We start from the raw sequence: 23249 nt of genomic DNA, 5'->3' as shown, positions 1-23249 counted from the left end.
GGATAGACACAGACAAGCACTCTTTTGGAAGGTTAGTATTCTGCCTGGTCCATGGGGACACCAAAAGCCGGTAGGGACCTCATCAGTGCAGCAGAGGCAAGAGGAGGTACCCCGCCCTTCTAGAGGGCATTATTTAAAGGCAAAACGCAGAAAAATTACATTAGCAGGGTGTATGCTGGCAGATGATCCTATATACATTAGTTGGAACATTAGGAATTTCCTTTGGATGGTCTGTTCCTGGGTGGTGCCTGGGTAGTCTCAGTTTGTGGTCTCTATGGGAACCAGGCATTGCCTCAGGGTAAACTACTGAGACTCAAGCCTTTATAGAGCTTGTCATGGCTGGGTCCTACAGTTAGGTTTTTAATCATGGTTTGCCAGTGAATCTTGAGCAGTAGTACTCGGGTCTACTAGTGACAATCACATTTGTTGATGGAAGCAGATGCAGAGATCCACAGCCAAGCACTGGCCAGACCTCCCTGGGAATTCAGTCAAAGAGAGGGAGGAGGGATTACATGAGGAAGGGGTGTCAAGATCATGATGGGGAAACTCATAGAGAGAGCTGATCCAGACTCATCAGACCTCACAGACTGTGGATTGACAGTTGGGAAGCATGCATGGGACCGAACTAGGCCCTCTGCATGCAGGTGACAGTAGCGTGACTTGGTCTGTTCATGGGGCCCCTGGCATTGGGACCAGAATCATCCCTCATGCGTGAGCAGGTGTTTTGGAGCCTATTCCCTATGCTGGGATACCTTACTCAGCCTAGATGGAGGGTGAAGGGGCTTGGTCCTGCCTCAACTTGATGGGCCAGGCTTTGCTGACTCCCCATGGGAGGCCTTACCCTTTCTAGGCGGGGAGTTGGTAGGGAGTGAGGAGGTGGGAGGGAAGCAGTAGAAGGGAGGAGAAACTGTGGTTGGTATGTCAAATGACTAAAAAAAAAACCAAAAAGATAAATAAAATTGCAGTTGTACACATTTTCTCCTAAAACTTTCACCCTAGGCTGCTGCCATCAAAAACCGACTTGGTGCTCTGGGTACATAGGCTATGACCACGGAACTCCAGAAGCTCTGTGTTGAAAGACCAATGCTACCAGGCCAGATGCTATCTTCTCTGCAGGATTTCCTTGCAAGGATAGAGGCAGTGAGAATACTGAAGACCTTTATTTCAGAGTTTCGCAAACTGTAGCAAGTCAGGTTTCCTGGGAGGCTCTCAGGTTGCTCACCCTGCTGTCTGTCCCTAGGCACAGTCTCTCTATCATTTACACTGAACACATTCAGAGCCCTGGAGGATTTGCTGAAATCAAATGTTCCCTTGGAGTTTCTGTTTCTCTATCTGCAAGAACAACTACTAAAAAGTGTTGCTACTATCGTCCACATCGACGGGAAAAGTCCGAATGCGGTTGAGGATGGGAAATGTCTCTGGAAGCGAAGATGCTACCATTATCATCAATATTCTTGCTTCTTCCCACACACCCATTCTTCCCTGGAGTTACATTATTTTGCAGTAGCCTCCACCCACTTCTGCATCTCTTACAGAAGATGGAATTGGACTTTACAATACCAACTTGAGAGAACATGAGTTAATATTCCTATGTCCCCTCTCACTTTTCCATAACATAGACCTGGAATCTAAGGTCACTGGGTCTACAAAACTACAGTCTGATACTGCCATGGTATCAAACATTTTATTATCTCTTAGTGTGGGCTGGGGGTAAAGCCTGTTTTCTATCTCAGTCTTGTTTGCTTATTTTCCTTTCAGAAAAGAACTTTAAATAATCAATGGTGTGTTTGCCTCCTCTAATTCCTCAGGGCTGCCATAATGAGGTGCTAGATACCAGGTGACTTTAGTACAACAGATTTTTGTTGCCTTGTAGTTATTAGACTCAGGAGGTCAAATTGCCAGAAGGGTCAGTTCCTTCAGCAGGCACTGAGGGTCAGTTAGTTCCTCCTCTTTCCCTTTACTTATACAGGTTTGTGGTTAAGTTTTGCCATTCTGTGTTTTTGTCTTCATCTTTACCAAGAATTTCCCCCTTCCCCCTTTTTTACAAGTGCAATATCCCTCATTTAAAATAATTTTAATTTCTGTATATGCATCTTTGTGCATGCACACATGCATATAGATGCTCTCAGAGGTCAGAAGGCATCAGATTCCCTGGAACTGATGTGGCTGTGAGTCGTTCAATGTGTGTGCTGGGACTGAACTCAAGTCTTCCTCAAAATCAGCAAGCACTTGCCTTTCTGCCTCCTTTTTGAAAACTGTAGGCATTTCCATCTAGACATCTTTGCAACCACATCAGGCTACGGGCTGCAACTTTACAGAGCACAGATAAGAAACTACCATGCCAACTTCCATAGTGTCAACACCAGTTCACACCAGTTCACACCAGTTCAGGCGGTGAAAAGGGTTCCCCTTCCCTACAGCCTTGCTAGTGTTTGTTACTCTATGCCTTCTTGATGCTATAGCCCACTTTACCGGGAATCTCAGAGTGATTTTGAGTTTTGTTTCAAGAGTCAAATTTTTGAATTTGGAAGTGGAAATGAAATTATAAAATTCAGGAGCACAGATAGTTCTGGAAATTATTACATGAAGCAAAAGAACCCAGAATCAGAAGGACAACAGTCACGTTTTCTTTCTTAGGGAGATCCTATTGTTTGGCTTTTATATACGTGTGTGTGTGTGTGTGTGTGTGTGTGTAGGTAGGTAGGTAGGTAGGTAGGTAGGGTCATAGATCAAGAAGCTAGAAATGGAAACCGGGAAGGTGCTGGGAAAGGTCATAGCGTGCACATAGGATGAAAGTGGGAAGGGGCCCAGCGCCCCGAGAGCAGAAAGGCACTACAAGGTGTAGGCAAGGCGACCAAAGACCAGAGGAGGAAGAACAACTAAGTAAGGCATGCAGAAACTTATCAAGATGAGACTATTAATTTGTCTTTTAGTTAAAAATAAAGAAAAATTAAAATGATTTCTGACAACAGCAGTCAGAAAAAGCTAAAAGGACCAAGTCAACCCACACAGTGAGTTCAGAGCCTAAATGTCCTTCAGCAAATTGAAACCTGCAGCTTTTGCCTGAGTCACTGGGGGTGGAAACATCAACCTGAGGGCATGTGTTTTCTCTTTTACAGCAATTTGTGGAGGTGGTGTACTTGCCACATGAGGAGGTTTGAATAGGTGGTTTATACAACATTCTACATGAGACAGTGCCTGTGAGTCCTAACTATGTTAATGACTGCTTTTTTTAAAATCAATAGTACTTTACAGATGATATAGACATATGGGATAGACAATTGTATTTGTGAAAGAGTTTCCAGACACATTTAATTGTCTGGAGGAGGAAAGACCCACCCAGAATGTGTTTGGTACCAACCATCGCCTAGACTGAATGGAAAGAAAACAAAGAAAATAGCAATGTCAGTACTCACTGTTCTCTTCCTGACAGCAGACTCCATGTAACCAGTTGTGTCCTCTACCTGCTTCTGTGTTTTCTCTCCCACAATGCATCCTTCCAAAGCTTGAGCCCAAATATGTTCATTAAACTGCTTTGGTTAGATGCTTTGTCACAACTTTCAGAAAAGTAACTACCACAGATGGGATAGAGAGGGGATTGTGTCTATTTTGAAGATATGAATGGGACACATATTTCACATATCTATGTATCTATCTATGTATCTATGTATCTATGTATCTATCTACCTATCTATCTATCTATCTATCTATCTATCTATCTATCTATCTATGTATCTATCTATCTTTGTGTTTCTGTGTATGGATGCTCCTGTGCCATGGTGAATATGTGGAAACCAGAGGACGGGATGCCATTCTCTCTTTCTACCATGTGGTATCCAGGGAACAAACTAAGGACAGCAGACATGTGGCAAGCACCTTTACTTGCTGAGCCAACTTGTCAGCACCCAGCATGTACGTTAAAGCATAAGTAAAAAGTATTGAACACATCACAGATCAGTCTTTCTCCACTGCTCTGTGAAACGTGCTGAGGGGAAAATAAAGAAAAACAAACAAACAAAAATGCATAAACAAATGAATAAAATAATCACACTTGGAAACCACAAATTCACGTTCATGTTCATTTCTCTCTCCATGCTGGTCCATCATGTTCTTGTGGAATGCTTGATCTGAAGTTGCAAAACAACCAGGAAACACAGGATATTACAGCCCCGAGACAGTTCCAGCAATCTAAAAATTAGTCTTATATTTCATTTAGAAAACAATTTCTATAAAATATCTTCAGATTTATTTATTTTAGGTCTATGAGTGGTTGCCTGCATGTATATATGTGTACCATGTGTGTATCTGGTACCCAGCGAGGTCGGAAGAAGATGTGGGACACGCTGGAACTGAAATGAAAGATGATTGTGAGCTACCACGTGGGTGATAGGAGCCCAACCTGTGTCCTCTAGAAAAGTAGCACGTATTAACTGCTGAGCAATCTTTCAAACCCCTTGAAAACAATTTTTAATAGTTCATTCTGTGGGACTTTCCTAGTATGCTTAGATTTGTTGTGAAGGCATTTATTCATTTTTTTGTCCTATTGACATGAAACATATTGTTCAGAATGATGTACACTCTGACCTCTCCCTCCCTTCCCCTATCCTCTTCTCCTCTCCCCTTCCCTCTCCTCTTCTCCTCTTCTCTCCTCTCCTCTCCCCTTCTTCTTTCTCTTCCCCATCTCCCTCTCCTTCCCTCTCCTTCCTTCTTCCTCTCCACTTTCCCTCCCTTCTCTTTCTCCCCCTCCCCTTCTCCCTCTCCCTCCCCTTCTCTCCCTGTTCCTTTCTCTCTCCCCTTCTCTCTCTCCCCAGCCCCTTCTTCCTCTCCTTCCCCTTCTCCCTCTCCCTCCCCTTTTCTTTTCTTCCCCTCCCCCTTCCCTTCTCCCTCTCTCCCTCTCCTTCTCTGTCAACCTTCCCCTCTTTTTCTCCCCCCCTTTTCTTTTCTTCCTCTATCTTCTCCTTCTCCTCCTTTACTTCTCCCTTCCTTTCTCCTCCTTTCCCGTCTTCCTTCTCCTCTTCTTTTTCTTCCTCTTTTTTCTTCTTCTGCCTGCCCCTCCCACTCCAAGATAGAGTCTCACGACATAGCCTCTCCTTAATATTTTTTATTACATGGTCCAATCTGACCTAAGAACATGGTAATCATTTTGCTTCCACCTCTAAAGTGTTGGAATTGCAGGCATGTGGCAGGCACCTCTCGGGGATCTTGTTCAAGTGACACAGACAGAACATCTCTAAACTGCTGTGGAAATACTTCACAACAAAATCTTTCTGCTCCATTGGAAGTTCTCAGCTCCTTGCAGGGTACTGGCATTTTCAGAGCCCTCCCTGCATTATAGACACATCACTGCTTCTGAACCCAGATTGCAGCTTCCTGATTTACTTATGTTTTTGTATTGTAGTTATAGATGCAGTAAAAGGCTTGTGTGTGTGTGTGTGTGTGTGTGTGTGTGTGTGTGATTATCTTCAATTGCAAAACTATTTCTATACTTCTAGGACAAATACGTCTTCTCTTTTTCCTTCAGTCTGCCCTCTGCTCCTGTCCTCCAGGCTTTACCTTTCCTGTGTTCCCATCACTCTCCTGGACTCACAGCCGCAGAGCGGGTATCTCTCACAGCTCAGCTGTAGAAATCAGCATGCGCAGTAAATAGTTTAAGCACTAGGGGTTTGTGTAAAGGGCATTATTAAATGACATATTATATTAGTCACTGAACTAAAAAAAGCCAAAATATATATTAAAGTTCCAGGAAAAGCTCCTGAGGCCACCATACCATAGTTGCCCACCAAGAAGCTGCTGATTCTTCATGACAACCAATACTAGCAAAATCCTGAGGTGACATGACATAAAGTGGTCATTACCACCAGCTAGCTGCTATTATTAGGAAGTCATTACTATTGTAGGCCTAGGACAACAGTTGAACATGCTATAATTTGCATCAGGAAAATGAAAGTCCCCTCTCTGACTCTTGACATTCATGTAACCATTGACTAGAGCCCGGCATCACTGCTAAAGTCTTCCTTTGAAACTTAATAGTTCTATGACTGTACTTGCTAAGAAACAGAAAAGGTAGGCAGTGGAGCCTCCACTTCATGTCTGCTTTTAAATATCACACACATGCATCTCTTTGACCAAACCTGTATAAACTTTAGATGCAAGGGCTTCTGGGAATTGTGGTCTTCTGTTTTCTGCTCTGCATACCAGGGCAGCATACAGGGCAGGGTGTGTGCATGGCCAAGGGAAGGGAAAAAATATGACTTGCTTATTCACATATGGTGGTTTGAATGAGAAACATCCCCAATAGTCTCCGGCATTTGAATTTGTGGTACCCAGTTGGTGACAATGTTTGATATTTAGGTGGTCAGGTCTTTCTGCAAGAAGATTGCCAGTAGGGGTGTGATCTGAGAATGCTAATGTGCTCAGCTTTCTACTCATGCCTGCTGCTTGCTGCCATGCTCTCCCCTCCCCTGCATGACCTTCTGCCGCTGTAAATCCATATAAATCTTACTTCTGTAAATTGCCTTGTTCACAGTTTTTTCTTTTAATCTTTAGTTTTGTTTTTTAATCACAGCAACAGAAAAGTAACCAACAAATCTCATCTTTACTTTACTCTTCTTTCTCAATTGTAGCTTTTAAGATCTGAGGGTCACCATTATTGCCACATTGTCTTGATGCCTTTCAAATTATAGAGAGCCTTCCTTTCTAGTTTCTTAATCCTCAAGACCATAATATTGTCACAAACTTGCTACCTACTACTGTTGTGCTATCTTCTTATTAGTCCCAGTTTGTTTTACCTGGTGCACGGTCTTTGGTCTGTTTACTCATTTAGATAATCACTTACTGACAGCTACTCTGTGCTAATGAGAGTGTACTCTAAGACCAGTTAGCACTCTACCTGCTTTGTAGGATGCTTAGTCTTCCTAAGGTGGTGGTGGTAATGCAGTTCTGAGAAATAAGATGAAGTTTCTCATGATGTATGTGGTCAGTGGAGGAAAACAGGTAATCAACAAGCAAGCAAACAAATTATCTCTCTCTTATCAAACCAATCTTGTAGGACCCTCAGTACTCCCTCTCCCTCTCTCCCCAAGAAACGGATTAATTTGCAAAGTGTGACCTTGACTTTCAAAAGTCCTTAGTCTGACTTATTTATCTGCTTCAGTACTTCTCTATGGAACACAACTCAAAGCCATTTACTCCTCTGCCTGGTCTATTAAACTTGCGTTTTAGGATGTCCATACTGTTTTATCATTTGTCAATAAAATCAGTTTCCACATGATATTCACTATGCTCTCATGAAGTCTGTTCATATCATAATCCTCCCTCGACTATAACATTCCAAGGGCTGATTATTAAAAACAGGACAAAAGTCACATCATACCACCTGGACCTCCTGTAGAGCCTTCCCCAGCTATCCTCTCATCCTGTCTCACAGTACTGTCCTCCTTCCTTCTCTTGTCTTGGATACTCAAGGCTCACCCCCATCGTTCTGCCAGAGAAGCCTTTCTCTGAGACCTCTTCCTTTCAAGTTTCCTTTCATCCCCCAAGCATGAAGGATTTTTTTTTTCAGACGGGTTTTCCTGTAGCTTTTGGGCCTGTCCTGGACAGGAGCCCTATTCTAAGAGATTCTGCTATCTTATTAAAGAAAACTTCTGAAGCAGTAGAAGGTAGTGAGGCTGTTTATGTGCTTTATATATTGCTTTATTTGTTTTCTTGTAATACTAAAATCCACTTGAAATCGTCTGTTTATCATCTTACTGTTTTCACAGCTGAATCTAAAATCCACAAGGAGCAGATTGTTTTCTTTCACTGCTGGGAGTCTTGCACTCTATAAACATTTGTTTAATTAATAAATCAATAGCACCTAAATCGATGTATTATTGTTCATGTCTGATGCTTCCCCTTTAAAAGTGTTTCTGATCAGACCTCCCTGCTCACTAAGCTTCTGAACTTGCCTTTTGTTTATTGGGTGCCTCTCATATGGAATTTATTTTAGGTGTTCTTAGGTATTAGATTTGAATGCATGAAAGTCCCCATTTCTTGCCGTTCCTGTTCCATAGACTGATTTTGGGGACTGTCATCAGAAAGTGTGCTTTTGTGCCAGATTTGTGTAAAGACCTATTTCCTAAGGCACGTGAACCCACGTGACTCGCTGAAGTGATGGGTATGCTTCTGACACTAAGTGGTGGTGTTCCATTACTACTCCTACTTCAATTCCTCCAAAGCGTTGCCCAGAGAGACAAAAGTAATGTTAGATGCTATGGGGAAGGCCTGGCAAAGTCATAGCATCGGTTAGCTTACTGATTCAGCAGCTTACCGACATATTTACATAGACGTCAACTTGTTCCTGTTGCATACTGACAATTCCAATGATCTCTCTCTCTTGTCTTCAGTCCGAGATACCTGTAGAATTCTTCTTATAAACTTCTCCCTTTGCCTAGTATGACGAGTAGATGACATCCTGAATGAATGTCGGTTGTTGACCTCAACGCCTCAGAGTCATGGAAATGCCAAGCAAGACTTTCCTTAGTCCAAGTACAGATGTTGACAGCTGTGCAGATAGTATCCACCACAGCTTCCTCCTCCTGGGTAACCACAGCCTGAGACTGCTCCCCTACAGAGCACTATGGAGGTTAACTAGCCCTACTCCTTCTTCAGCTGAGTAGAGTAAACCTGCTGAGTCTCCAGGCTCCTGGTATGTCTTAATTCGAGTGCATGGCCCACCCAGTTCCAGCTTTCTGTACATATGTCTGTCATTTCTTCACCCCCCATAATTCTAGTCATGTAATTTCTAAAGCTGTGCAGGTCGCAACAACCTGGCCATTTAATTTTCACAATACTGATGACCTTTGCTGAAATTAACCCTTATAGTATCAATCAAGAGTAATTTTAGCTGATACCAATTGTAAAATTGTCTAAACTCTATGCCACACAAGGTAAATTGGCAATTAGAAGTCAGGGGAAAAATGCAAACACACATTGTTTGACATGAGTTGTATTGTCATAAATACGACTCGCTATCCCCAAATTAGAGTTTTACTTGAAAACTTTCATATTCAGACGGTGTGGAGAAGTTAGATGTCCGGTCGGCCAGTGGCTCACATTTCCACATGGCAGCAAAAGTCTGGGAGTGAGGAGAGTGAGCACTCTCTAAATGGGTCACACACTAATTTCGAAAGGCCCTCTGATCTCAGAGCATATGTTTAGTGCTTATGATCTGGTCCCCTATGATCTGTATTGGAGACGCTTGCACGGCAGCAAACACAGAACTCTCTGACGGGAAGTCTTTAGAGGGACCCACACAGGAGAATGATTCAAATTGAATCGTATTTTAAATATTGTTCTGAATGCTTTATACATGAAAGGCTGTTTAAAGGATGAAGAGAAAACAAGGTTTAATGCCACTTCTGAATTTAATCTCCACAAGGATGCTTGACCGAATGTCTTAGTCTCCTACTTGATCTGTGAAGATTTCCCTCCTCTTGATGAGCTCTGACCAGAATCACAGAAAGAAAACTGATCATCTTGATTTCACCAGTGCTTTTTCCCACCAGTGCTTATCAGAAGGTTGTATTAGCTTCACCTTTTCTGTTTATTCTCCCTTCCCAGTCTGTAGTTCTGCTGGTTTACCTGGCCACAGCTTATACAGGGTGTGATACAGTTCCTCTGCACTGGCACTCTCGGCCATTTTGGGTTCCTCTGCTCCAAAAAGGGCAACTGCCTTTTCTTCTTTACTCAATGAGGTACAATGGGATTTTTGCAACCTGGACCAATCAGGCTATTGATGGTTTGAGACCTACAGATATACAGTGATATTCAGGCGTGTCTTCCTTCTTCACCTAGGAGCATTGGGCTAACCTACTCTGAAACATGTAGACCAGGTGATATGGGTCATCACTGCTTTCTATCTGGATGCTATATCCAATGCAGGAACACAACCCTCTGTTGGAGGAAGGTCATTGGTTAATTAATAAAGAAACTGCTTGGCCCTGATAGGTTAGAACATAGGTGGGTGGAGTAAACAGAACAGAATGCTGGGAGGAAGAGGAAGTGAGGTAAGATGCTTCAGACAGATGCCAGGCCGCTCCCCTCTCCAGAGCAGACGCGATGAAGCAAGCCACCAGGTCAGACATGCTGAATCTTTCCCGGTAAGACTGGTGCTACACAGTTTATTAGAAATGGGTTGATCGGGATATGAGAATTAGCCAGTAAGGGCTAGAGCTAATGGGTCAAGCAGTGTTTAAAAGAATACAGTTTGTGTGTTGTTATTTCGGGTTTAAAGCTAGCCGGTGGCCAGGAGCTGGGAGGTTCCTTCAACAAACCCTCCTTTGCAATGTTTGTCTAAAGAACTCCTGCTGGATGTATTTAAGTCGCTGCTTACTGTAACCCTGATTTCTACCAGGAAATTCCTTATATTTCCTAGTATCTGGTGTCTTTCCCAGCATACATTTGGGTACTCTCTATATAAGGGTCCTTCCAAAATTCTTCTGCTTCTGTTTTATATATAAGCATATCACAAAACCATTCATCCTAAGTAAGGACTGTTATTCTGTAGTATTATCCTTTCACTTAGGACTAGAAATGCAGGCAGCCAGGATACTTAGTAAGGCACCAAACTGCTATTTAAGAAATACTACTTAATAATGGCTAAAGCAATAATAATTAAAGTGAAGTAAGTTATACCCATACATATGGAACATGAATGCTCTCAACCAATTCATTTTTATGAAATATTAATTGCACGTGCACAGTGCAGGAGACATAAAGTTCTGAGAGAACACACCAAAGGCATGGCTCCCTACCCTTTGGGAACTTGTGATCTAAAGCAATTTAGATCTCAATTTGTGACAATATGCTCTGACTGTGACTCTGTAGATAAAACAAAGCCTCCAATTCAAAGCATCTCTGAGTTCTGTTGCTCACTTTATTGCTCAGATTTCAAAACCTTTGCTTTACTCGCTCTAGTTAAACGGAACACTCTTCCTGTAATATGGGTATCAGTGAGGAGCTCACCTCTGTGCAGCTTACACTGACCCTCCCAGCAGTGTGGATGCCTTCATCCACATTCTACATCGAGTTAGGTGCCTGTGATATGCGTTGCATTAACTTATCATTTCTATGCTTGTCTACCATGACTCTCAGTTCTGAATTCTTGAGGATTTAAAGATGTCCTCTTAGCACTCTTTCCAGCTATATCTCCTTCTTAAGAATCTGGAAACCGCATGGTCACTATTCAATGATTTAAAATTTCCTCTGGGCTATTTCTAAGGGTATATATTTGTGGATATAGATGATTTTAGGCATTTGATAAGCAAGTGCTAATGTAATGGACAATGATTATTGCAACAGCAAAATAAATAATCCTTCCTGACTTAAGTGTCTTGAAGAAGCTTCCTTGTCAATGTGACACAGAAATGGCAATTAAACCAAGTAAGACATGGGGTGAGTTACAAGACTGACATCTAGAATTGGGTATTCTACTCTTAAGGATTAGAGAGAGAAAATCATCTTAGCTGCCATTGCCCTCTCATAATACAAAACTCAGTCCCCCTCTTCAGCTTTCCGTTAGAAAACTGACTCCGTAAAAACGGCTTCAGATGGTTCACTAGTTTATTCTACTCTTTTCCATTTCTCAGAGTTGCCTTTTAGATTTCATTTCACCTCTGCAGAACTTGATCTGTTAATTCTACCTTCTGATGTCTCCTGTAGGGAAGGGATCCTAAGCACATCCAAACACAGTTCACTGCCTGCACCTGCAAAGACACCCACAGTGAAATGCTCTGGCAACCTGCCCCTACCTTGACGTTAGGTACCAGCCCCATGGTGGCCAAAGTAACCCTTTCCCTCCTCTGTGTGACCTTTCCTATTGGAAATTAACAGTGCAGTCCTGTCCCAACTGCTAGTTCATGGAGCTTCCAGTGCCTTTCCAGATTTCGTACTATATTTTCATTTACATATTTTATTTTTGCCCTTTTTCTCATTGGCTGTAACTCTAACTGTGGGAATAATTGTTGTGAAGAAAGAGAGAACTTTCTTAGTTTTCTTGTATTCTATAGAATATTCCACACTGGAATATAAATATAAAAATACTTTATATTTCTAGTAAGTATTTTTATCAGAACCAATGAATTTATACAATTAAAAAGGAGACAGATTGGGTCCAATTGCAGACGAAGATTCCTGTTCAAGCATCTTTCAAAAAGCATTAAAGTGAGGAATCTGCTCCAAAGGAATGCACTTCTTAAAGCATCTACATCTCTGTGCCCTCTAGTTACATTGACTGCACAACAAAATCTTAAACTGAATGTGGGCATTTCAAAAAAAAATAGGCAACAGGAAAATGTTCTGAAGATGCAAAAACAAACGATGAATTCAAAAATCTAGTACATAATGAAATCTGAGGTATTCCTGCCAGATCATCCCTGTGTTGTATCACACAAATCCACTTAAGCCTTGGTTCTGAAAACCACATGTGAAATTTGTACAGCATATATTGTCCTGTCTTGCAGTGTGAACCAGCACTGCCTGAAACACCTCATCCTAGACTAACTGTAACAATTTATGTTATACATTGCATTGTTTATTCAAAGCTGCACTTTCAAAAATGTTGGTTGAATTTTGGGAAGCAAAGATTTTCAATATTTCCTCTAGTCATTCCTTAAAATGAAAGTATCAAATTAGTATATTCCTTGAACTGAACTCTATTAGAATGTTTAACTTTAAAAATAGTTCTTTGAACTGCCTACTGAATTTCATAAAAATCAGTGAATTTTGACTTGGGATTAGGTCAAAATGTCCAAGAACAACTGAACTGAGGTTGCTCTAAAAGTACTTCTACTATCTTGTACTATATATTTATATAAAGTGGAGTTCTCAACATTGATAATTATAAGATCTCTATATTGATCAACTTTGAAGAGTTTCCTATGTCCTGCAGTAACAAATACTCAGCCAAGATTTAAGTCTTTCTTTAAAAATAAATAAGTACTGCAAATTTTACTAGTTTGAAATTTTTCTTTATTCTGCAAGAAATAGTAAAAAAAAGTACATATATCTAAGTATGGTTTTAAAATTGGCTACTTTCTGATTTATTATTTGTAAGTATTTGGCTTCTGTGTTTATTTTATATACATGAATATGCAGAGCAGCATAAAATTCTGGGGGATGAAAGAGGCCATGAGTGAACAAGTTTAAGTAGGCCTGTACTAGACTATGCATACTAAAAACCCAAGGTATGGCTATTCATGAAGCAACACTTTCGACTTCCTAAGAAACAGCATATATTCTGTTTTGTTTAGTCAAATGCCCCAGGACTTCTTGCCCAGATTACATATGTTTTTCATAAGGAAGGTAGTGGTTATTTGCATTTGTCTTCATAGACTTGAACATTCAACTAAAAACATTTTAAGTTCTCTATGTGAGACTAATTACAGACTACCTAGCAACAAGAGTAAGTGTTCACTTTGCCATTTTAAAAAGCCAAAGTTTTTTATTAGCTTATGCTAACTACATAGAACATGATTTCATATGGGCATTTTCATAGATGTACATAATGTACTTTGAGCATATTCATATCATTTTTGATCTGAGAAAACCAAAGCTCCAAAAAGTGGAGTGAGGTGATTTAGGCAACAGGCCAAGTGACTCTTCTCCGCTTTGACCAGTCTTGTGCAGGAGATAGCCTGCTAGACAAAAAGAGCCTATGTTCTCCGAGGGCTTCGAGAATGAACTTCCCTCTTGGCCAGGCCGTAGCTGAGGTTTCACACGTTGTTCCATCTTGCCCTGAAAACAGTTGTGAGTAAAGCTCTTTCCAAACTATCCCTGTAATAATTTCCGTCCTGAATCCCAGAAAAATTGAGAACATGGGGTGGGGCTCTGTTGCTCCGGCAAACCTCTTGGCTTGTTGCTATTTATTTAATGATTAATCCTTCAGCACTGCTTCATTAAATGGAAGGGTAATATTTTCCTTCTGTCTGGACTGGACAGGCTCCCAGCCCCGTCAGGTACCTCCAGGCCATGGAGATGACGACACAGAATAGACTTTCTGTGTTAGCTTTTGGAAACTGAGCTTAGGTTGGGGAGGATGGGAATGAAGGATGATCCAAGCTATGGATTTCCTTCAGTTTTCTTAGCTCTAGGGTCATATGGAGGACTTAACAAAACATTTAAATATTTTTAGGATGGAGAGAAATGAGAGAACACAGAGAACCAACCCTGGGCATTTGTGTCTTTCCCCCTTGGATACCTTAGGATTTTCTTACCCTCAGAGAAGTATTAGCTGTACTTTTCTTCGAGGAATTTAATACATTTTTAAAATAAAGGGGTCCATTATTACTGTTTAGTCAATACTTCTCTTGCTAGCCCTTGAATTTGCTTTACAGGGTGAAACTGAGTCTATTTTAGTGAAGATGAAGGCAGACACATTCAAGGAAATAATTAAATATACTAATTGGCTTGCTTTTGACATATTAAGATATATGATATTCTGTGCAGTAGCCCATGCCATGTACTGTTTGTATTAAGTTATGCGGGTAGGCAATGCATTGGCGACTCTCCTTTGTTTCCTTTCGTGGATCCTCAGTCTTCAGAGGCTGTCACAAGGTGGAACAGAAACAATGGGAAGACTTTGCTAAGTGTTCTGGAAACTCGGTTATTTATAAAGTGGCATTTAGGAACTCTTTCTTGAACAGCAGGATTATTATTAAAAGGAAATGAAATAAATGGATGCCAAAGCTCCCGGAGAGGGTTTTTTTTTTCCTGTCTCATAAGGCGTTGTTTAGTAGCCATTCTACTAAGGAATAGGTGACAGCTTTTGTCTCACGAGGTACAGATATTTGAAACAGACTTGACTCCAGGGCAGGGTCAGTGTGTATGCTGAGTACAACTTGTGCCAGAGGCATGAAAGAAAGAGAAACAGAGGGGAAAATAAATACTTTTCTTTGCAAAGTCTATGGCCTGTTTTTGACAGAGGTCCTTGGCATGGTTCTCTAGTGGGATGGGGAAAATCAGACAGTCCCTAAGTGTACTTAAGGCTTTTAGAAACCTATGTTTTTTATTAATTATTTGAGAATTTCATACAACCCAATTTCTCCCACATCTACTTTCTCCTTCTGAGATTCATATCTTTCCCCACAAATATCCTATTGAGTATAATTTGTGTTGCCCACATGCTTCTAGATGTGGGGCCATCTTCTGCAGCCTGGTGGGCCCACCAGAGTCCATATTCTTAGTGGAAACTGATTCTTTCATTCATAGAAGCTATCAGTTGTCCATAGTGTCCACAGTCATGGTGGATGACTGTGACCCCCTTTCTGCACCATGCTAAAAAAGTTGACTGTTTGATTTTTGTGCAGTTCTTGCCCAGGTGGCCATAGATGCTGTGTATTCATGAGTGTAATGGTCTTGCCTTGTACAAAAGACACTGTTTTGGTCCGGTCATCCTTTACCTGTGATTATTAAAGTCTTTCTGCCCTTTTCTCCAGGATGGTTTCTGGACCTGAGAGAGGTGCTAGTACAGATCTCCCATTTGTGGCTGAGTGTTCCACTGATACTTAATTCTCCACACTTTGACAATTTGGGATTTTTTTGTTGCCAACCACTAACCTCTGTACAACAAATCTCTGGTGGGGTCTGAGGGATGCACTAATCAATGGATATAGAGATATGAATTTACAGGTCAGTTTCATACGATACCCATTTGGAAGAATAATAGTAGACGATTCACCTCTAGGGCCTATGAGCTCCTAAGCCTGGGTTCTTAGCTAGATATTCAGTAATAAGCTTGTGTTTCTTCCTGGGGAATAGGCCTTAAATCCAATCAGAAAACAGTTGGCTAGCTCTATAACTTGGAAGTTGCTAATGTATCCATGGGCTGTGCTTTACCAACCATTCTGAATGTTAGTTATCTTGCTCCCCTGCATGCCCCTCCTCTGCCTTAAACTTCTATTCCATTCCCTTCTTAAAATTGTCTCCCCAGTATTTCCCCTTCTCCAATTATATTGCCCATTTTTCTAGCAAAACTCCCTTAAGGTCTTCCTTCTTCCTCCCTGCCAATAGGTCCTTTGTAGTTTCTTGGATACTACGGATACCTCAAATTAAACATGCAAATCTAAAGATTCAAAATTATGATCCATGTATGAGTGAGAACATGTGATGCTAATATTTTTAATATAATTTTCCAGCTCTGTATATTTATCTACGATTTTGATAATCTTTTTATTTACATCTGAATAAAATTCTGTTGTATATAGGTTCCACAATGTCATTAGCCATCCTCAGTCGTTGGCTATCTAGGCTGTTTCTGTGTCTTGTTTATTATGAATAGAATAAGTGTAGATGAGCATATGTCTCTGTAGTTGGAAATATAGTTCTTTAGGTATATGCCAGAAGTGGTGTAGTTGGGTCATGTAGCAACTTTATTTCTAGTTTTTTGAGGCACAATCACACTAATTTCCATAGTAGTTGTACCAATTTGTACTCCCAACAACAGTGCATGAGGGTTCTTCATTCCTCCCATCTTTCCCAGCATTCATTGTTCTTGTTGTGTTCAACCTCTATTTTAATTAGAAAGCAAAAATTAAAATTGTTTTATTGAACGTAATGCTTTCACATAATATACTATGATCATGCTTTTCAATTCTGCATCTCTTCCCAGATTTTCTTGACTTCTCCACCCATCCAACTCCTGCCTTCTTTGTCTCTCTCTGTAGAAAAAAAAATAGGTAATTAAAAAAACAAGAATAAAAAAATCAAACAGAAAAGAAAAGGGAGAATAAACACACAGAGATATATACACTCCATAAAAACACAAAATCAGAAGCCACAATATATAAATAAAAGACCAGTATGGTTTTAAAAAAGTCCGAAGAATTATGAGACAAAAAAATACCTGAGTATTATTGAATTTCTTTTCTGTTGATCATCTGCTGCTGGACATAGTGCATGATGTGTTCTCATAAGTGAGATCTGTATACAAGTGAGACTGCATTAGAGATAATGAAGTTTTTCTTTGTAAGTCTGGGTTAGGGATGGGGATTCATGCTACTCCCCACTGAGTGCTGGGACTTGGTGTGGTTTGGATGTGCAGGATCTGTGCATGGTCTCTGTAAGTTTGCATGCGTGGCAGTACTGTTGGTCTGGAAGGCATGATTCCCTTGGTGTCATTCATCCTCTGGCTCTCACAGCCTTTCTGCCTCCTAGCCCCCTGGGTTCCCGAGCTTTGAAAGAAAACCATTGATAAGGACATCCAATTTAGGGGTGAGTGGTCCGAGGTCTCTCATTCTCAGCACATTGTTTAGGTTTTTTGGTTTTGTTTTGTTTTGTTTTAACCATTGTGGCTGAGGTAAGATGAACTATCAGGTCATTTTTCATTTGTGTTTGCCTGAACTTTAAAATATTTCTAAGTCATTTATATTTCTTCTTTGGGAAACTTTTAGTAGTTTTCTAGCCTACTTTTAATTAGATTGTCTCTTTTATTGATTTTTTAACTTTTTTCAGTTCTTGTATATTCTAGAAACTAACTCTCTGTCAGATGTATTGCTGTCATTTTTTCCAGGTGTGTAGGCTGCCTCTAGTTGATAAAGTTTCCTCTGTGATATAGAAGCTTTTTCACTTTGTGAAATCACACCTGTTGATCTTTAGCTCTATTTTCTTGGCAGCCCAAATCCTCTTCAGAAAATCCTCACCTTAAGCTGTATCCTGAAGTGTACACCCTACTCTTTCTTCTAGAATTTGCAGCATTTCTGGTCTAACATAAGACCCTTGATCCATTTTTAATTGATTTTCCAGCGTGAGAGAGAAGAATCAAGTTTCCTTTCTCTGCACATAGATAACCAGTTTCCCCAACACTGTTTATTTAAGAGGTTTTCTCCCCTGTAATGTATGTTTGTTGAGTATGTGTGAAAAATCAGGTAGATATAGGTGTATAAACTTATATTTGGGTCCTGATCAATGCTTTCACCGATGAATGTGTCTGTTTTTGTGCCAGTACCATGTTGTTTTTACTGCTGTGGTTCTGTAGTATAATTTAAGACCCTGAGTGGTGATACTGGCAGCATGGTCTCAATATTAATCTTGCCAATCCATGTGTGTAGGAGATCTCTCCATCTTATGGTGTTTTCTATTTCCTTCCTTGGTGTTTCAAATCTTTCATTGGATAGACATTTTATTTCCTTGGTTTATTACTACTTCAGGTTTATTTTAAGATGTTTTGTTTTCCTATTGTGAATGAGATTGCTTTCCTGATTTCTCTCTGTGTCTGGGTCTGTTTGTCTTCGGTACATAGGAATGCTACTGACTTTAATAGGTTTATTTTGTAACCAGCTCCTCTGCTGGAAGTGTTTATCAGCGGTAGGGGGTTCTTGGCGGAGTATTTGGGAGCTGCCTTGTGTAGAGTGTCATCTGCAAATCAGGATGCTTTGGCTTTGGCCTTTCCTCCTTTCATCCATCTTATTTCCTTCTCGTGTATTGTCACTCTCAATAATAGTTGAGACTAGTTATTGAATTGGTCTGGACAAACTGGGCACAGCTGCCTTTTTCTTAACCTAAATGTAAATGCTTTTCTAGATTTTCTCCATTTACTGTGCTGTTGGCTCTAGGCTTGTTATCGAGGCTTAACTGAGTTGACGTATGCTTCCCTCATCCTTAGCCTCTCCAGAGCTTTTATTAGGAAGGATTCTGGATTTTGTCAAAGGTCTTTTCTGCATCAATTGAATTAATAATGTGGTTTCTGCCCTTGAGTACATTTATGTGGTAAATTAGAATTACTGATTTATGTACTTTGAACAATCTCCAGAAGGAAGTCAACTTTATCATGGTGAGTGATCTTTCGTGACTTTTCTTCAAAATGGTTTGCAAGTATTCTAAGAATTTTTACACCTATATTCATGTGGGAGATTGGACCATAATTGTCTTTTTCTATTGCTTCTATTTCCACTTTGGTATTAGAGTAATACTGGCTTCCCAAAAATAGTTTGTAAGTATTCTTTCCTTCCTTTAAAATTTTGTGAAAGAATTTGAGCAATGTTGCTATTATTAGTTTTTCTTTGTAGATCTGGGAGAACTATGTGCTGAATCCAACACACCGTGGACATTTTTAGTTGGACGATTTTAAATTATTGCTTGTATATCACTTATATATGTCTGTTTAAATTTATTTAAGTCACCTTGCCTTATTTTTTGATAGGCTACATACATCTAGAAATTTATTCATTTCTTTAAAATGTTCCAATTTATAGGAACATAAAATTTTAAAAGTTATGTCTGTGATTCTTTGACTTTCCCTGTTGTCTTTTGAAATGTCACCTTTATCTGTTAGCCTGCTGGTCCACAAATCAGGCTCTATCTCCACTTAACCCTGTTGGTGGAGTGCTGTCTGCAGCAACAGTCATTATCTGGGTAAGATGCTCTGGTAATAGAGTCATGGGAAACATTTATAAATCAGATATTTTTAACTATAGATTAGTTTAGGGGGGCGAAGGAGCCAGTGGTCCCATGTATTAATGTGTTAGTGCGAGTGGAAAGGGAAGGAGAAGAGAGAGTCAGAGCGAGACTAGTGATAAGTATGAGGTCATTGGGTAGGATGGAACAGGGCGGGGACACACATGGGAGCAGAGATTAAGACAAGGTTTAGAGTTGGATGAATATGTGGGAGTTTGGGTTACTGGTAGACTTAAAGAGGTAAAGATAAATAGCCAAATATGATAAAGTGCATGGGCTTTGGGAGTTGTAGCAATAAAAGGAATGAGTATGTTAAAAGAGAAAGAAAGAGGATAAAGGAAAAAAGGACAGAGACCAAGGGAGACAGAGAGGATGAGACTAGTGAATGGTGACAGAAAGTAGGGAACACACACAACTACTGTTGGCCTGCTGCAAAGCTGCTTTGTCCTGTACACATAAGAATTACCCATGAGGGGCTGGAGAGATGGCTCAGAGGTTAGGAGCATTGCCTGCTTTTCCAAAGTTCCTGAGTTCAATTCCCAGCAACCACATGGTGGCTCACAACCATCTGTAATGGGGTCTTGTGCCCTCTTCTGGCCTGCAGCCATACACACAGACAGAATATTGTATACATAATAACTAAATATTTTTTTAAAAAAAGAATTATCAATCACAGCAAAGGAGCAGCAGTAGCAGAGAAGGAGAGCTGGGTGGAAATAGAGGGAAATCAGACCGTTAGACTGAAAGTTGATTCTATATCATGGTATATACATTATTTTGTTCCTTGACCCTGGTCCAGTCTGTGCTCTGTTGAGTTTTACTTGTGTATTCTTCTCTTGTGTGCTGCTGGCTCCCCTTGCATGCGGTTCTGTGTTCTATGGGTTGTGGACACTGAAGGTGGTAAAGTACGCTCAGAGCAGTTGATGCTTTTCCACAGGGTTGGATTGGTGGATGCGAACCCTCTAATGTACTGTTTAGATTTTGTTTACTCCTATTACTTCACTTTTCTCTGCTGGAGTTTTAGGGTATCCCTGGGAATAGCCTCAGGAAGCCCCTTCTTGGAAACCCCTACTGATGTTTCTTTTGTAGATTTTAGATTAGTGTGCCTGGAAAAAAAAAAAAAACTTGTGTGTGGCTGGTGGCAGCTACAATGGATGCAGCTGCAAAAGCATGCTCAATCTGTGTTAGAGATAGTTGCGGCTTTGATCGTAGACAGGGTTTATTGGGTGTTTGCTGATCAGGTTAGTTCCAGAAAGGAAGATGTAACAGATGGAATGATAAGATAGTCCTTGTCCAATCTCATTTCTAATTGTAAGCAGCCATTCTTTCCCACATGACTTCTAGTCTGCCCTAAGTAGCCCAGCATTAGTTTAACTTTTATATGAGAGTCTTGAAGTTCTGACAGCACACATGATGAAAATATGTATTAAGGAGTTACAAATATGAGCCTCAAGTGTAAATTTAAAACCTTAACTGCTGATAGATAAAGAAGCATTCTTTGGAGGTATTTGCTAAATTCATGAAAATAAGTAAGAATTAAGCAAAAAAGAGAATATTGAGAACAATGTTAACAAAAGAAGTTTTCTACTTTTTGCATGAAACAAACATAAAACAAAACCTAAATGTTTTCAGAATTCTGCCATTTAATGTTTTGGTTTAATTCCATTTAGTAACGGGGTTTATTATGGTAACAATAGAAGTTGATTCCAGGAGTAAAGACGGAGTAAGAAGTAAAGACACATTCACTAGTCAGGGCCCTTGTGTGCAAACAAGAGAGAAAGTTTGAGTAAATTAATCCAAAGAGGAACTCATTGGAAAGTTCCTGGATAAGTCCAATGATAATTCAAAGGCTTAAGAATGAATATCAGAAAGTTGAAGTGGACAGGAGAGTTGTGCCTGAATTACATACAAGACGTTGCTATGCAGAGAACCTGACCCACATCACTGGGTATGTTTTAACTAGTGCTCACTGCCACGGTTGCCAGGAGATGCTTGCCTTTGACAGTGCTTAGAGGCATTCCAATGCTCTCCCTCTTCCTTTGCATTATTTGATCTCAGTGAAAATCCCAGCAGAAACGTCTAATTGATTGAGCTTCAGCAAAGTTCCGGGGAGCGGGTTCCAATGCCGATCAGCACACAAGAACACACCTCATTTTCATTACTCTCTCTTTCAAGTGATGGACCATTGGAATGACACAATCATGTTGCGGGAGGTCCTCCCACTCCTCCAGCCTATAGTTGCTGAGATACCAGCCCATTGGGGCGTGGTCTCTCTCCCTTTAAAAAAGCGGCCACTTCCCTCTCCTCTCTCTCTTCACTTCCTGCTCCACCTGCGACTAGACTCCCTTCCTGGTTGCCTAGAGGGCTGTTGTCTGGGATGGTGATCTGTAAGTTTTTTCCCCTTTAAATAAATACCACCCTATTAATCATAATTCCAAACTGGTGTGGCATTGTTTGTGACTTACGCCTTCACAATCATATGCTAAAACACGATAATCAAATGCAGTCCAGATACTACAGGTCAACTTTCCCCAAAATAGTCACTTGGCTTACAACTTAACCAAAGATTATAGCTACTATGTGCTCTGTGGTTTTCCTGCAATTTCCTCTTCACTTCTACCTGTTGAAACCTGGTAAGGTACCAAGAATAGTATGTTCCATAGGAAAATTTTTCTAACTTCCAGTTGCAAATAATCTCTTTCTCCTGTGAATGCTTTATCTTGCTCTTCTTTCACTTATCTCATAAGGAGGCAGAACTCCGAATTATATCTGTGAGAACCTGAAATAACGTACAGCAGGGAGAACAGAAGTAGTTTTCAGTACATATTAGGTGACAGATGGATGTGGAGTTTTAAAACAAACTGTCATATGAAATAAATTAAATATATATTTCATATATAAATATATTTTATATAATATATAACAAATATTATATATAAGTTTATATATATTTAACTCTCCCATTCGAAGAAGGTCGAGAGAATAAAATTTTGGACAGAAATATTGGTGTAGTTGTTCCTCATGTGGATTCATTAGGAAGGAGCCTGATGATAATGATTGGAAAATGTAAGGAGGCCTGACCACACCTAACGCCAACCTCAGGTTTTGGGCTTGCAGTACCCTAAAATTGATGTATGTCTTGGGGAGGTGATAAGAGGCAAGAGAACTCAAAAAATAATTTCTGTGTATATTCTGCAAATATTTTTTTCCTAATGTTGCAATTATCTTTGTTATGAAAAAAAATCTAATAATAGTGATGGTTGCAGAACTCTGCAGATGAAATTTGGGCCAAATATTTTCCTCTTAGGGTCCTGAGCTCTGCCTCACCTTCTACATCTCCTATGAAGTGCTCACTCTCACTGTTATTCTGTCCGTCTTAACACCACAGAGGAAGCCTCTGTCAAAGAGCGCATTGTGTTGCTGTTTTGAGAATTACCATTCCAGACAGAGAATGAACTCAGTCTAGTATCCCCCATTTCAATTAGTAGATTCTGGCTCAACATGTCTCTCCCATGAAGGGTAACTTCCAAGTTTCTGACATAATCGTCTTGTTTCTTATTTTGCCTCTTGATATTGACTTCTGGTTTTCATTTTCTTAAGAAAACGAGCCCTTGTATTTCCAAATGTCTTCATGAGCTAACAAATGCTGAATTCCCAAAAGGCAGCAATAAGGTTGTTTTCAATTATTCTCTCATATAGTCAATCATCTAATTCATGTCTGCTGAAGATTCATGTGGCCATTAATGTGCAAGTATTGTTAGATGTTAGAGCCATCTGCTCTCGACCATAGTGTTGAGACACACAGGAAAACTACAAGCCAT

Source organism: Microtus oregoni, unplaced genomic scaffold, assembly GCF_018167655.1.
Source record: "Microtus oregoni isolate MIOR12 unplaced genomic scaffold, Mior012 000065F_ref0000479, whole genome shotgun sequence".
Classification (NCBI taxonomy): Eukaryota; Metazoa; Chordata; class Mammalia; order Rodentia; family Cricetidae; genus Microtus; species Microtus oregoni.
The sequence above is the reverse complement of the archived record's forward strand: the minus strand, read 5'-3'. Positions refer to the sequence as shown.